General features: G+C 43.1%; 1 protein-coding gene across 8 annotated transcripts in view; it reads left to right on the forward strand.

Moving 5' to 3' along the window:
- Nucleotides 1–15,417, forward strand: part of Bcas3 (BCAS3 microtubule associated cell migration factor) — a 487,192-nt gene that overhangs the window by 291,994 nt on the left and 179,781 nt on the right. The gene's annotated exons all lie outside the window — the stretch shown is intronic.

The raw sequence follows: 15,417 nt of genomic DNA on the forward strand, positions 1-15,417 counted from the left end.
AGAGGTTAAACTCAACAGTTGTTTTCTTTGAAGTCTCTGGCCATGAGGTTAATTGCCAAAACTGCTTGTGGAAAAGGTGGTAACAATTTAACAAGACTGTACAACTGCAGGGACTTAGATGAATATCAGGTGTTTGCAGATGTTTTTTCCTAACAGGAAAGGGGGTGGGCAGGAGAGGCGGAACAGAATGAGAAACAGGGGAAGAGGGGGCCTGAATAAAGTCCCAACTAAACAGCCAATAATTCTTTGTTTGCTTAGGCAATCATCCTGTAATTGGCCAAGAGGTTAATAGGAGTCTATTGATTGGCCAGGAGGATTGCTTACTGTGGCTATTTTTACAGTATGCTCCTAGACAGGAGGCTGCAATTACTGGAGCGCTCATTGCCACTCTTTAGGGCCATTGCTGCTCTGATTTATGAAACCTGATCAGGTTACTGTTGGCAGTTTATGTTTTAAGTGTTGCCTTCTGGGTCTTTGCTGCTCACGGCCTGTGTGCTACTCCGCATCATTTATTGTGGTCATTTGAATAGGTAAGCTTATTTATGACTTACTGCAGTAAGAATACATTAAAAATAATAACCACCACCCAAGTGGAAAGTGGGACCAGTCGGAGATGTGTGAGACGGAGTTCTACCTGCTCTGGGTCAAGCAACGCTGCCACCAGTGCCATCTCCAAAGATGAAAAAGTCTGCAGTCTGCCTTGTACCTGCCCATGCAGAAACACCCAGCTCTCTAGTGCATTATTAGACTTCAGTTCCTCTTTGTGTAATTAATAATAATTAGATTTGGTGGCAGGTATATTTAGAGTTGAGGAAACTGAGGCCGAGTTCAAAATGTTTTCGAGTCACGAGGCTGCCTCTGATCCCATGACAGGCCTCCTCTGTCTTAACACATCCTGCCCTGGTCCTGACCTTAGCGTCACTAATACGTCTCTTACCTCATGATTTCATTTCACTCCCTGACCGTGACTAGAAATCCTTCTCATGAGCTCCTGATCTTGGTTCTCCCCCCTTGCTCAAACCTCCTTTTGAAGTTGAGTTCTCTGGGAGCCTGGTGAAAGGGGAGCGAATCTCAGATGTGGCCCTCAAGCAAGGGCTTTCAGTGGGGTCGCCTCTAGACCATAAGTTTTCACCTGCCCTTCTAGTGTGTCCCTGAAAATGGCAGTGACAACAAACAGTTTGTTCCTGCTCTTACTAACTCTTCCTTTCTAAATCTTACATTCCCACTGTTAATTTAAAGAACTTGTGCACAGCTCCTCATTGCCTCCATGGACCCACTGTTCAGCACCTGTGGATGCAGAGCTCATGGGCTGGACCACAGGATTCCCTTGCAAGACAAGGAACTCTTTCTGTAGGAAGAGTGGCAAGTACCAGCCGTCCAGGCAACATAGTTCAGCAAGGTCAGAGATCCTCTGTGCCAACAGATGGTCGACGCCCCCTTTGAGGCCGAGAGACCCTTTTACAGGAGTCACACATCAGATACCTACATTATGATTCTTAACGGTAGCAGAATTACAGTTATAATGTATCAAAGAAATAATTTATAGTTGGGGATCACCACAACATGAGGAACTGTATTAAAGGGTCGCAGCATTAAGAAGCTTGAAAACCACTGGTAAGGAGGGTTCTAAAACCAGGAAGAAGATGTGGCTGCCACCTACATGTCTAAAGAATGCTGACCATGACATCACAGGAGCAGTAGATGATGATCAGAGGAGAAAGGCAGATAACCCTAAACTTCACTGTCATTGTCCTGGCCTTGCCAGGATCACAGCCCGAGGGAGCACTCTACAGTGCCACATCTCTGAGGGAACACACTCTATAGTGCCTCATCTCTGAGGGAGCACACTCTACAGTGCCACATCCCTGAGGGAGCACACTCTATAGTGCCACATCCCTGAGGGAGCACACTCTATAGTGCCACATCCCTGAGGGAGCACTCTACAGTGCCACCTCTCTGAGGGAGCACTCTACAGTACCACATCTCTGAGGGAGCACACTCTACAGTGCCTCATCTCTGAGGGAGCACACTCTACAGTGCCACATCCCTGAGGGAGCACACTCTATAGTGCCACATCCCTGAGGGAGCACTCTAGAGTACTACAGCCTCCCCTGTGCTTTTCTGTTTGTTTGTTTAAAACTCAAGATGGCAGTAAAATATTGAAGTTATCTTTCAGAAAAGCAAAAGGGAGGAAGCTATAGCTTCCAAACTAATGGGTCTTTCCACAGCATCCTGTCTCCCTAGAGAGTACTTAGTGACAGCCTGGTTGAGGCAGGCCTGCCTCTCAGAATAGATGCCTTCTTCAGGAAACCATTGGTTGATGGCCTGGCGTTGTTGTTGTTGTTGTTGTTGTTGTTGTTCTTTTAATACTACATGGGCTTCATACCTTTCCTAAATCATTTTTAAAAACACTTTCTGATCAGGCATGGTAGACACTCCACAAGTCTAGCACTTGGGAGGCTGAAGCAAGAGAATGACAAGTTCGGGTTATCCTAGGCTGCATATAGAATAAATAAAATAAAACACCTCTGTCCTCCTATATCGAGGTTTTTTGTTTTTTTTTTTGAGCTCCTGGAAAGAACTTTGAGTGTTTTCTCCATCCTTGTTTCACAGAATAGCAGGTGTTTCCTTCCTGACACCATTGCCTCCCCCTAGAAGCCCCTCTCTGATCACAGCAGTCAGGCTTTCTCTTCTACGGAAGCCCAGCTCCAGTTCCACTGGTCTCAAGGACACCACAGGAACCTTTCATCCTGGTTCATAGGCAATAGAACTTTTTCTCTCTGTTTTCTTAGTTTTACATTTTTTTTCCCTAGCTAGGTGGTGGTGGCACATACCTTTAGTCCCAGCACTCATAAGGCAGAGTCAGGCAGAATTCTCTAAGTTCAAGGCCAGCCTGGTCTACAGAGTGAGTTCTAAGACACACAGAGCTACACAAGAAACCCTTTTTACATCCATTTATTTGTCCAAGGAGGGGGTGCAGTACCGAGTTGAGGCACAGGTGGGGTGTCGGAGGATAGCTTGCAGAACTTGGTCCTCTCCTTCCACCCTGTGGTTCTGGGGACTGAGCTCAGGGTGTCAGGGTGTCAGACTTGGCAGCAAGTGCCTTTATCTGCTAAGCCATCTTACCTCTCCTTCATGCTATTTTAATCATTGTTTTTATTCTGAGCCTCAGAAAGGAAGAGGTGGCTCAATGTGCTTAAAAGATGCTACCCTGAAAACATTCCCAGCCTCACCAAACCCCAGTGTTAACAGCAACTTCTATTCACTCAGTTCCCAGATGGCAGAGGTTCCCTGAAATGCGTTCTCTCCAGCATCTCTGTGCCCCTGAACCCCAGCCATGACAGTTTTGCTCCTGGATAGCCTCAACCCCTCGAGCCCACGCCCTCCAGCCTCAGCCTCCCGAGTGCTGGTTGACCGGCATCGTGTGCCTTTGCAATCTTCCTTCGCTTTCCTTCCTCCCTTTTTTCCTTTTGGTCCATTTTCCTAAACCTCACAGGCAACTTGACAGCAACTCATCAGCTTCTGTAGTAAATTGTTGTGGTAATGTCGACTGCTCTTCTCCCATGTGGGGGCAGAATCTGCTACTATATTCCAGGCACATGAGCAACCAACACTAAAACTGGACAGTCCCTGCTCTAAAGATAACTGTTTTCCATGCCTCATTGTTAGTCTGCTTTAAGCTTTTGATAACAGCAGCACTCAGGGAAGCTCAGGGGCTGCTCTTCTCCATGGACCACCCTGGTCTCCTAACATATTTATCACACTGCTTTTTTTTTTTTTTTTTTGAGACAGCTTGAGGTCATATGGAAAGAGGAAGGAAGCTAGGAAGGAAGGAAGGGAGAAGAGGGGGAAAGAAAGAGAAAAATTCATGTTGCTGACATGAGCTGAGGTTGAAATGCACTTAATTTTTGGAAACCTAACTGATTTAAAAACTTGGTGTGGAGTGGTTCTTTTTTTTTTTTTTTTTTTTTTTTTTTACCAATGTATATAATTTGATTTAGAAAGTCTAGGATATAACTGCCACCACAGGCTTTTGGGCTTTGTTGTCTTCTGTTCTTGTTGTTTTAAAAAAGGAGTGACTGTGTAGCTTTTTGAATAACTCTAGCTGTCCTGGAACCCTCTCTGTAGACGAGGCTGACCTTGAACTCACAGAGATCTGCCTGCCTCTGAATGCTGGGGTTAAAGATGTATGCCACCACAGCCCAGCTTCTTATTCAATGTGGTCAAGTTAGAAGAAGTGACTTGTGTCATAAACACAGACACTGGGACTGGGTGCATCTCCATCCCTGTAGTGGGAATGTTGACCCGTCCTTACCCAGCACACTTACTAGTTTCATTTGCTATGGGTTTTAGTTTGCAAAAGACAAAGAGTTCATTTCAGAGCTGGTGAGATGGCTCAACGGTTAAGAACACTGACTACTCCTCCGAAGGTCCCCAGTTCAAATCCCAGCAACCACATAGTGGCTCACAACCATCTGTAATCGACAGCTACAATGTACTTATATTAAATAAATAAATTAATTAATTAAAAAAAAAAAGAGTTCATTTCAGAAGTGTACCGTTTGAAGTAACTGTCTTCCCAGCCTCGAAAGGCGATCAACAAACAATGAGAGGATTTTTAATAGGAAATTAAAGAACATACAAGTGATTTGTGGAATAACTTCAACAAACCCATATTACTGTATGATGAAGAAGGTATAGGAGACCCTATAGGAGAGAGAGAGAGAGAGAGAGAGAGAGAGAGAGAGAGAGAGAGAGAGAGAGAGACTGACTGTGTGTGTGTTAGGGTTATAAAATGTGGGTCCATGCGTAAACCACACTTTGGGTTTAGCAAAGTGTGAAAAAACTCATAACTGTTAGTTTTTACATAAAGTTTAACAAAGTTTCTTACGCTGTTTCTCCTGGAAAACGTGGCCTGGAGCAGTCACTAGTCCCTGGGCTTTGGTTACCACCCCACCCCCAACCCCCGTTAAGTATTCATGCTTTCTTCTTCTAGATTTGTTATTTGATCAAGAAACAGAGCATTTGTATTTAGAAATGGATAATTCACACTTAAATTTTTTTTCCTCGTTTAACAAAGCTAAGCCGCAGTTAACAGGATGAGGTAAAAGGAGCTACTGAGGAAGGGTGCTTTTTAGCTGAATTTCAACATAGATCTGCCACCCAGGACTGGATTCTGATGTCTGCCCCAAGGCAAACCTTTCTGGTATTTGTCAATAAGCAGGAGGGAGATATTGGCTCTCGGATAACAGGCATTTGGAGAACTGGCGACAGTCATGCAAGCGAGAACGTTCGAATGACTTCAGCTCTTTCCAGCTTCATTATGTCAGGCTGGCAGATCACATACGGCATTATGGAAATCAGCAAATGAAAACCATATTGATCTGCATTGAGAACAAATGTAAAAAAGGTGGTCTGGGGGAGGAGCAGGGCGGAGGAACGCTTTCCTGGTCAACCTGATAGGCCCTTGTTAAGGCCTTTTAATCATTTATTAACGTAACCCTCCTCCCTCTCCACTCCGATTACCTCAGCCACAGAGCATCCTGCGCCATTTATCTTTTAATGTTTCCTTTATTTAATTTATTTTTAAACTCTAACTTATACTCTTATTTCAGAATCGAGTTTTACTTTTCATGGGATTGTCTTAAGTGACTTAAATGACTCTTCCCAACATGCTCACCAGGCATTCAAAGGAAAGAAAAGCATTTGCTGAACCTCACCTATCAGCAAATCATTTACTCGGTGTGCGCCACAGACAAAAGCAGAGACAGTCAGCCAGCCAGCCAGACATATTTGAGAGAGAGAGAGAGAGAGAGAGAGAGAGAGAGAGAGAGAGAGAATATCAAAAAGAAAAAACCTAGAATTGTTACTAAGTCTTAACTCTGATTAAGGTTTGGGTCAGTGATATTAATTTTAAAGTCTTCTATCCAGGGATTGGAATTTAACCAGGTAAAAATACTTCCAGCCAAAACTTGGAATGGCAGTTGCCTGTCCTTTTTCCTTTTCTTGTTCTTTTTCTTGTTCTTTTTTTATTCTGTGGATTCAGGGAAGGTGGCATCTCTTCTGTCTGCTTCTTTGGGGTAAACTTAGAGCAATGTCTGCTCTGTACACACATAAAAGTGGAGAAATGGGAGCTGTAGCTTGTGGAGGCCTGCTTCCTGGATCCCCACTGGTGGTGGCATCTCTGTTGATGGCTCCTTTCCCAGGCCATCCTTATACCTGAGTTTGACGATTGCCCTCCTACTCCCTCTCTCCAGCTCCTCCCCCACCTTTATTTTTATGCCCAGCTTCAGCATTTGGGAAGAGATTGCAAGACTGATTTTTTTATATATATATATATCTGCAATTGTGGTTTTGTAGTTGATGAGAGATGTTGTGGTGTGAAGCTTGGGGTACTAGGTGGCAGATAATGAATTATTCTTTTCCCTTCATTGGAGCGTATATAACACTTATAAGGCTCACGTGCATTGAAGAATCTGGTCTGTGGACACAGGTTAGTCTTGGGAACTGGTTGCATGCAGACAAATCAGCAGTAGGCCACTTCACAGAGTTTTTGGCTGATTTAATATTCATGGGGTTGTTCCTCCCACCCCACTTGAAAACTCTCTCTTGAAGAAATAGTTTCTGAAGTTTCTAATCAACTATACCATCACACACTAATTGAGCACTGAGTTCTGAAGTAGATGTTCCTAACAAGTCAATAAACATGTCCATCTCTGGCTGCGGTGGCGATCAGATAGATCATTGACCATTGTCTTTGCTCTGGACTGTGCGTCTGAAGCCATTTGGGATTGATTATTTTTAACTCTGTGTTCCTCCTTCTTTGCTTTTCTTGTGGATCTTATGGGGAGGGGGACATCTATCTACTATTGATTTGGATATGAATAGATGCCCAACGTGGAGGTCTGATTTATCTAAGTAGAATTCAGGATTTTATTCATTTTGGCTGTCCCTGGAGACTCCAAAGATCTATTCAATAATATATTTGAAAAAAATCCATATATGAAACGGGCTCTCTCTCCTTGTGCGGGAGTACTCACTGCCGCCTAAGTGCTTTCCCTCTAGACTCGCGTTACTATCCCATGTTCCTTTCTGGGCGCCACATCAAACAGTGTATGAATTACAGCAGAGTGCCTGCCTGCCGTGTGGAGGACTGCTCGCCTTGTTTGTTGCTGAAGAGCAGAACATGAAACAGTGAGTGGGCTGTGCAGAAAGCAAGCTTGCCCTCCCTCCCTGCCTCCCTCCCTGCCTGCCTCTTCTGTCTCACTTGTTCCTCTCATTCTCTTCCTCTTTCTCTCTCCCTCCCTGCCTCCCTCTCTCTTTCCCTCCCCCATTCCCAATGGGAGTGTTGTTTATAGAGCATTATAATTTATAACTGAAGAGAGTGGATTTAATTTCAGTGGAGAGGCTCGCCAGCAGGGCGCCAGCCTGCAATCATATGAATCAGCAAGCTGCAAACTCTATTGAATGGAAAGTATTATCGCTGGCCACAAACGGACACTGTTTCTCCTAAACAACTCCCTTGGTGCAGGAAGACCTTGTCTTCATTCATCTATTTTACATATCTACTTCTGTTTTAATTTTGCCATTTCCTAAAAGTGTTTTCTCTTTAGATTGCAACCTTTCTCTAGCTACCTTATTTCCTGACACAGCATTAGCAACTGCTCTTGTGTATTTCTGACTGATTTGATGTCTCTCCTGTCCTGACTCCTTATCGTGTGGGGCTGGACTTTTCCATTTACTTCTCCTTCCTGCATTCAGCTCCTTTTTTCTTTTTTTAATGGGAGCTGTTAAATATGTAAATTAGCCTATGATATTCCATTAGCATTAATATTGTAAAATGCTAGTCAGTTTCAATCACCTAAAATTTTATTTAATCATGGATATTTTGTTTATATGCTTGATTTATTTATTTTTAACATCTATGAGAAGATTTGTTTCCACATTTTACGGACATCTGAGAGATGATTTCTCATCCTCTGCAGAACCCATCAAATGTCTCATTGTGTTAGTGCGTTTCCCTTTGTGCCATGTTTTGCCCAAGGGTTTCAGGCATGTCTCAGAGAGAGTGATAGAGTGTGCACATGACTTTCTGTGGTTGATATTTGTTTTTTGATTTAACCCACCATCAACCGCTATAATGTAGTTAAACTAAATCTCTGAGTCATTTTAAAAATCAAATTAGACTTAGCAGGGCTGCCACCCTCTCCAAAGTGTTTTACTGAATATGTGAAGCTGATACAGTTGTTGGGAATTTAGGAAGTGAATCTTTGAGATTAGGCAGATCACATTAATATTATATCAAATATCAGGTTATCTGCAACCAGACTTCTAAGTATTTTCAACACTCAAGTCTTCACAAGAAAACTCAAGCCACACAAAGAGCCAGTTAACTGACTGGCATTTGTTTGAAGAGGGAAAGCAGCCCATGAAAGCGGGAAAGGCCGCTTTTCAAAAGGAATCCTGTGTAGATGGTGGACAGCTTAGCCTCTTCAAAAAGAGGCTCTTATGTTTTTTAAATAATGATAGCCAAAATACAAAAGCCAGGAAATGACCAGATTCTAAGCTCAGATATTTCACGTGAAGCTCACATCTTATTGTTAGGAATGCATCCCTCTCCCTGTGTATAGAGGGAATTCATATGTCAGCTTATACATTTTCTCAGCACAATTTAACAAATTAAAATATGTTCCCATAACTGTTTCTATTACAAGGACAAGCCTGTGAATTAATATGTATTCATAATCTGTGCCCTTTAAAGTCCAAGAAGGAATTACAGTGCTCACGTTCGCAACTATGAGTAGTATTCTTTTTCCTTTAGCCTCTGATTACGCAGTAAGAATTACACATAGGAACAGAAAATCAATATGTTTTCCTCTACTCATTTTCAAAATTAAATGTTGCCGTGGTTTGATATCAGAGAGGCTATACCCACTGTCAGCTTTGAGAGATTGTGTTTGGCTTATTTTTACATTCCTTATACATGTGGGAGTTACTTTAAACAGAAATTAATCATCAACAAAAGTAAAATTTACACACACATAAGAAATAACGCAGGGAACGAGAGCTTCGTTTCTGGGGTGATTTCAAGGGAACATCTTCCTAAACCCTGTTATTCTGACTTTCAAAGCACTTGTAAGTAAACCCACACGTGTACACGCATTCAGTGAATTGTTACAATTATGGAGAGTGCAGTAACGGAGAGTGGGAGAAGCCTTGTGCATCACTAAGGAAGTGCGGAGGGAGGGTGGCCTGCCTGGGCTGAGTCAGTCAATGGGGAGGATACAGACTCCAGCTCTGAGGCCCGGACAGAGGCCTTCAGTCCTAGCCTGTTGCTTCTCGAAGGCTTCCCAGGGAGGCCTTTGTGTCTTCACTGGTGACTCGTGCTTTATGTTTTGCTTATTTTATTTTTCCCTAAAGCATGTCCCTTTCTATCTGAAAATCATCGTACTGTTCAAGACCAATGTGGTTCATCCATGCCTCATTCTGAATTATTATTCCCATTTTCTAAATAAAAGTTGCCATGAATTGTCAGCACAGTCCTAGAGCAGGTCAGACCTGATGCCTTGTATGCCGGTCTCCATAGGTGAGTGCCATGATTTAGTCAGCCCAGCTGAGACGTTTTATGCAACAGAAGTAAAAGGAAGTATGTGGATGTTATCTTTAAGTAAAATATAAAAAAAAGGTTAAAATGAAATCTCCTATAAATAGTTATGAAAAATCTTTCTATTACTAGAATCAGATTTCAGTTAAGTGTAGAAAAATTACTTGTCACGGATAAATTGCCTTTTATCATCTAAAGGTGGTTTTTTTTTTTTGTAGAAATAGTTGAATGTTTCAGTGATCTGACTTCTTAACATATTTCTTTCCTCTTTGATCAGAAAAATATTAGAAAATTCTGAGTAGATTTTTAGAAAGAATTTTTCAGTGACCTGGTAAAAGCCTTTACCTTAGTCCCCAAATGACTCTATTTCATTTCAGCTCCTGCCATTGTAGCTCTCCCTGGTTATAACATGGGGTCTTTGAGCACTGCTTTGGGAAAAGCTTGCTGAGCCGTCCATCATGGCAGACTCCTGTATCTCCCTCTCTGTTGCGGTGCACCACACAGGCCTGCACGTAGCTAACCCATACGTCAGCCTCTGTGCAGTACAGCCTGCTTTGGCCAAGAGCACCACAGTGCAGCCTTTGCTTTCATTTCTAAATATCACCAAATTGTTACTGGCCATTCACTAGAGCCTCTTTTTTTTTTTTTTTTTTTTTAAATTGCCTTAGGCTGAGGTTTACCAGTGTTTCAGACATCTAAGCCTCCAGAATATAGACATTAAAAAGGGGCCTTACTACTGACTCTTAACAGATAACACTGAGATCACTCTGGTTAAAAACTGTGACCTTAAAAGGGGCTTCTGGTGGGAACGACCTTCCTGGTGTCTGCATTTCTCACTTTTTGGAGCTTTGATGTTTCCCTGCAGCTGATATAAATGGCGGTAGGGGTGTCTGGGAGAGGTGACTGACTGCCAGCCACAGATTAAAATACTTCTGACCCACGAAAGTAACCAAGTGCCCATATTTCTTCATTTAACGTAATTAATACCTTGTATTTCCACTGACTTTGATAAAGTAGCCTTTCTCTCCCCACCCTGCCCCCTCCCCTCTGTCAACTCTGGGAAGGGTAAGAAAGCTACAGTTGGAACACTGCAGCTGCTGAGGGATAACAAGCCTTAGAGTTAACATCAGAGGTCTCCGTCAGGCAGTGGCCTAGCAGGAAGCTTAGACCACATTCAAATGGTTGTTTTTTCACTTTTGGAGTCTGCACCTCAGCAGACAGGCTTCAGCCTCAGCCATGTGAGCACTGGGGTTTGGCTACCATGTCAATCCTCAGTTTGTCATAAATGTATAATTACAGGAAATACATGAAACGTGCTAAACATATCTTATCAAATATTGTTTCAAGAGCGGTTATATTTGCATTTGGAGTTTAGAAAAAGTCCTGGGGTGGATTTTGATCACGTTACAAGGTCCACTTGTTGTATTTAATGTAAAACAGTTGTCTTACTTTCATTACCACAGACCATAGTATTTTCTAGTTTACTCTTGAAAAGGCAGAGGTGGCAGCACAGAGCGTACTGTGGGTTAAGACAGTATTTTATTTTCTTCCATTTTGTTCCATTGTGCATAGTTCTGAATGCAAAGATAGATGATATTCCCAGTGTAGACAACAGCAGTAATGGGTTAGAGGGCCACCTGAAGGTGACATCAGCAGAGGCAAGGATATGGCAGGTTGGTGGCCAGCCACCCTCCACCACTTCTGCAAATGCAGTTTCACGGTGCCTGAGCTGCGCTCTGGCTGGTTGAACTCATCCTCCCCAGCTGATAGTTAACTAGTCGCTTATGCTGGGGACCATCAGTTTTGCCTACTCTGGCTAGAAATAGATGAGCGGCATGGTCTGCTGTGACAGGAACAATCCAATTACATTACTCTCCCAGAAGGGGAAAGGCACACATTTGATGCCATAACTGAATTTATCCTCACTACTAAAAAATCCTAAATTTATGTTCAGCAGCCAGCTTAATACAGAGCTGATTTACATTTACAGACTGGCTGTATATCTGATAGAGTATGAGGTAGGGTCTGTATGTAGACAGTTTACCATCCTAAAAGAAACTTGGAACCTGGGTCTGTGACATTCCTGCTTAGGTAAAAATTGAAGCTCCTCTTAGTAACTTTCCTGGTCGTGTGACTGAAATGCATACAGAGCCATGCCTGGTGCAGGGGCATATAGATGTCTTTTGGAACGGGAAGCCCTGCCAAGAGGGCACAGCAGGTGGAGAGCCACCTTAGGAGAGGGCACTCAGAAAGCACTGCAGTGGTCTTGCCAGGTAGGTTTCTTCTTATCCCCAACAAACGAAGGTTTGGGAGGCTTTCACTGCTGCAGGAGACAGCAAAGGCAGACTGATCTGTGTCTTTTTGGAGATGTCCTGACAGACTGTTTATGCCTTTTTCTCAGGCTGCAGGTGACCAGGGTCATCCCAGGAATAGACCTTATTGGTATGGTTCAGTGGGTTTTTTGGACTCTGCATTTATTTTAGCAGACTTCTCTGATAGCATTTTGCAGCTTTCAGCTATTTTTGTTGGAAAGACAAATAATAAGTAAACCAGTCCAGGGCTCTGTTTCTTTGTGCAACTGACTGTGTGTCCTAGTGCCCTGCCGGGGGTGGGGGTAGAGGGGCGTGGGAGAAGCAGTGAGGGCTCCTGTGGGATGCCAGAGAAGTGGGTGTTATGCTCTTAATGTGCCTCCCCTTTCTTGTTACTTAGGACATCAATAGAACCAAGGCGTGTTGGAATTGCCCTTTGACATTGTGTAGACAGGAGCCTCTCCGCAAGTGTTGAGCATCTCTCTCTCTGAGCTTAGTCACACCCATCACACTGTTCTGCTTACATTGCTTAAGCAAGTGTTTCTTGTACCTAGAAACATGGCAGTACCCTAAATAGATTTGCCACGCTCAGTGAGTGTTTCCATCGTGTGAGTGAATGCTGCTGCACACATGGTAAATAGTATTCAATAAAATCTTCTTCTGCACTGAATTTACTAAGTACTCCTCGGCTACTGGAAAAGAGAGGGGGACTTCTATTTTTTTTTTAAGATTTATTTATTTATTTTATGTATATGTGTACACTTTTGCTATACTGATGGTTGTAAGCCATCATGTGGTTGCTGGGAATTGAATTCAAAACCTCTTCTCACTTCTGCCCCACCTCGCTCCGGCTCCACCTCGCTCCAACCCAAAGATTTATTATTATATCTAAGTAAACTGTAGCCATCTTCAGACACACCAGAAGAGGGCGTCAGATCTCATTACAGATGGTTGTGAGCCACCCTGTGGTTGCTGGGATTTGAACTCAGGACCTTCGGAAGAACAGTCAGTGCTCTTACCCGCTGAGCCACCTCTCCAGCCTGCAACTTCTATTTTCTTTTTCTTTTTTCTTTCTTTTTTTTCCTTCCTTTCTTTCTTTCTTTCTTTCTTTCTTTCTTTCTTTCTTTCTTTCTTTCTTTCTTTCTTTTTTTTTTTTAGACAGGGTTTCTCTATGTAGCCCTGGCTGTCCTGGAACTCACTTTGTAGACCAGGCTGGCCTCAAACTCAGAAATCCNCCTGCCTCTGCCTCCCAAGTTCTGGGATTAAAGGCGTGCGCCACCACCGCCCGGCTCAGACCCTATCTTAAAAGACAGACAAACAGACTGTGTGTGTGTGTGTGTGTGTGTGTGTGTGTGTGTGTGTGTGTGTGTGTGTGTGTGATGGTTAGAATAGTTTCATGGACCATTAAGAGGAAGCTGAACCTAAAGTCCCCACACTGGGTATTTGGATGAAAAAGTCATAGTCCCTAGTTAGTTCTCTATGGATGGTGTTTGAGCTGAGCCACCTGGGAGAATGCACACAGTAATGGTTTCTGCTCTTAGGGTCTTACTCCTCTATAGGCTGGTTTCTACATTTCCCTGGGATTTTCCAAATTAGTCCTGTTAGAAACAAATGTACTTAAGTTAGAATCTTCTTTCCCAGAGAAAAAGTAAACCTTTGGGAGCCAAAGCAATTAGAAGAATCACCTAACAATCCAAGATCCTCTCCACAGGATGATTTAGTCCCTGCCACCATTGAGCATGGCCACTCAGAACACTTGCACAATTTTAAACTGAGGTCTAAAGGTGTTAAATAACTCTAGCCCAGGTACTGAGTGACAGACAGGCTGCTGGAAGTCCCACTGAGGTGGCATGGACTCCTGCACCTTTTAGTCTTTAGCATGGGTCCCAGCATTGCTCTTTTGGTTTCCCGATGAAGCTGAGTGATAAGTTTCCTCCATTATGGCTACTTCTGTCTTTGCAAAAACAAAATGCCTTTTCTGTAGCTCCTTCTGCTGGAACATCAACATCCATATTCCTTATGCCCTGTATTCTCCTGTGTCATATTTCTATAGTGCTCATATAACTGATAGCTCTCAGAAAGTCGATCCTCTCACATACCAGGTAAGAGTGTGCTTGCACCAGAGAGCCTGGTCCCCTCGCTTACAGCCCTGTGAACATACGTTCATCTTATGAAATAGATAAATATTTGTCAAATGCTTACTGTGCTCTTCACCATGTGGGAAGTGATGACAGTGTATGTTTGTCAACTTAAGGCAAGAAAGCCTTTGCATCACTTAGATGTTGAAGAAATAGCCCAGCATGCTGCACTACTAGTAAATAATTTGCATCCAAGCAAGAGGTATTTACACACACACACACACACACACACACACACACACACACACAGGTAAAGACAGCACTACCCACAAACAAGTCATTCTTGGCGCCTCTCCTGAACTCTCTACCACCTGTAGAATCTTCCATTTTTGAGACTTGAATATCACTGTGAGTAGTTCTAAACCTCTAAACTTTTAAACTGGCTGGCTTCGGGACCTCCTGCAGTGCCCAGGATGTCAGGGACTAGGCTCTGTAGAGAGTATTCCCCAATGTAACTATTTTATAGTCTAATAGGCTGTTGGGGAAGGGAGAAGTAAATGTCAGACGTAACTGAATTTCAAAGAGAAGCACATCTTAGTGTGCTGTTTGAGTCCAGAAGTGGGGAACAAGCCCTGTTTATGAGGCCTAGGGCCTCTCTAGGGGCCATTCCCGAGCACAGGAGCAGGCACGAGTCTCACCCATCAGTTGCTTTCTTCTTTAGCACTTATGTCTTCACCCCTCCCTCTAGTCTCCTGTTTCCTGTGTGTCTCTTTCTTTTTAAACATTCTTAGACACTCATGCATACCTTGCTGCCAGAACCTACTTTCCAAAACTTGCTGTAACTCATTTCATCAGGCTTTGACATGTTCCGTCTTTTTTGGTATTATGTGACCCTGCCTGCCTTTATAGCAGGAAGAACTTAACTCACACAGAGCTCCTCACTGTCACCTTATTTCATCCAGGTTTCCTGTCCTCCTTCTGCCCTACCATAGTTTCTCTTCTGTAACTCTCCCACACTGCGAGGTCCTTTTGATGATGCTGACACCAGCCCTGTGTGTTTGTATCTACACCAGGTTTGTTCCTTCAGCCTTTTCTGTCTCTCCCTTCCCACACATGTTTGCCTTTGGTCTGTAATCACCATGCTTCTAGATGAATTTGTATCATATTCTATTAGAAAGCAATCAAATCGAAGTTAATTTCTTTTTAACAGCAACTTTGAACATACGCAGATTAGATCTTAATATTCTCACTCTTTCAAATATTTATGTTAAGTTTTTCCTCCTGCCAAACTCTAGAATTCCAGAGTGTTTTTTTCCTCAGTAATTTAATTAGGCCACAAGTTTGAGGCCTAATGGTAGATCAAAAAATGCCTGCTATGCTTGAAAGATCAAGACGGCAAATTGATTACTGTTGTAGCAAAGGTTGG

Source organism: Mus pahari, chromosome 14 (assembly GCF_900095145.1).
Source record: "Mus pahari chromosome 14, PAHARI_EIJ_v1.1, whole genome shotgun sequence".
NCBI classification, from domain to species: Eukaryota; Metazoa; Chordata; class Mammalia; order Rodentia; family Muridae; genus Mus; species Mus pahari.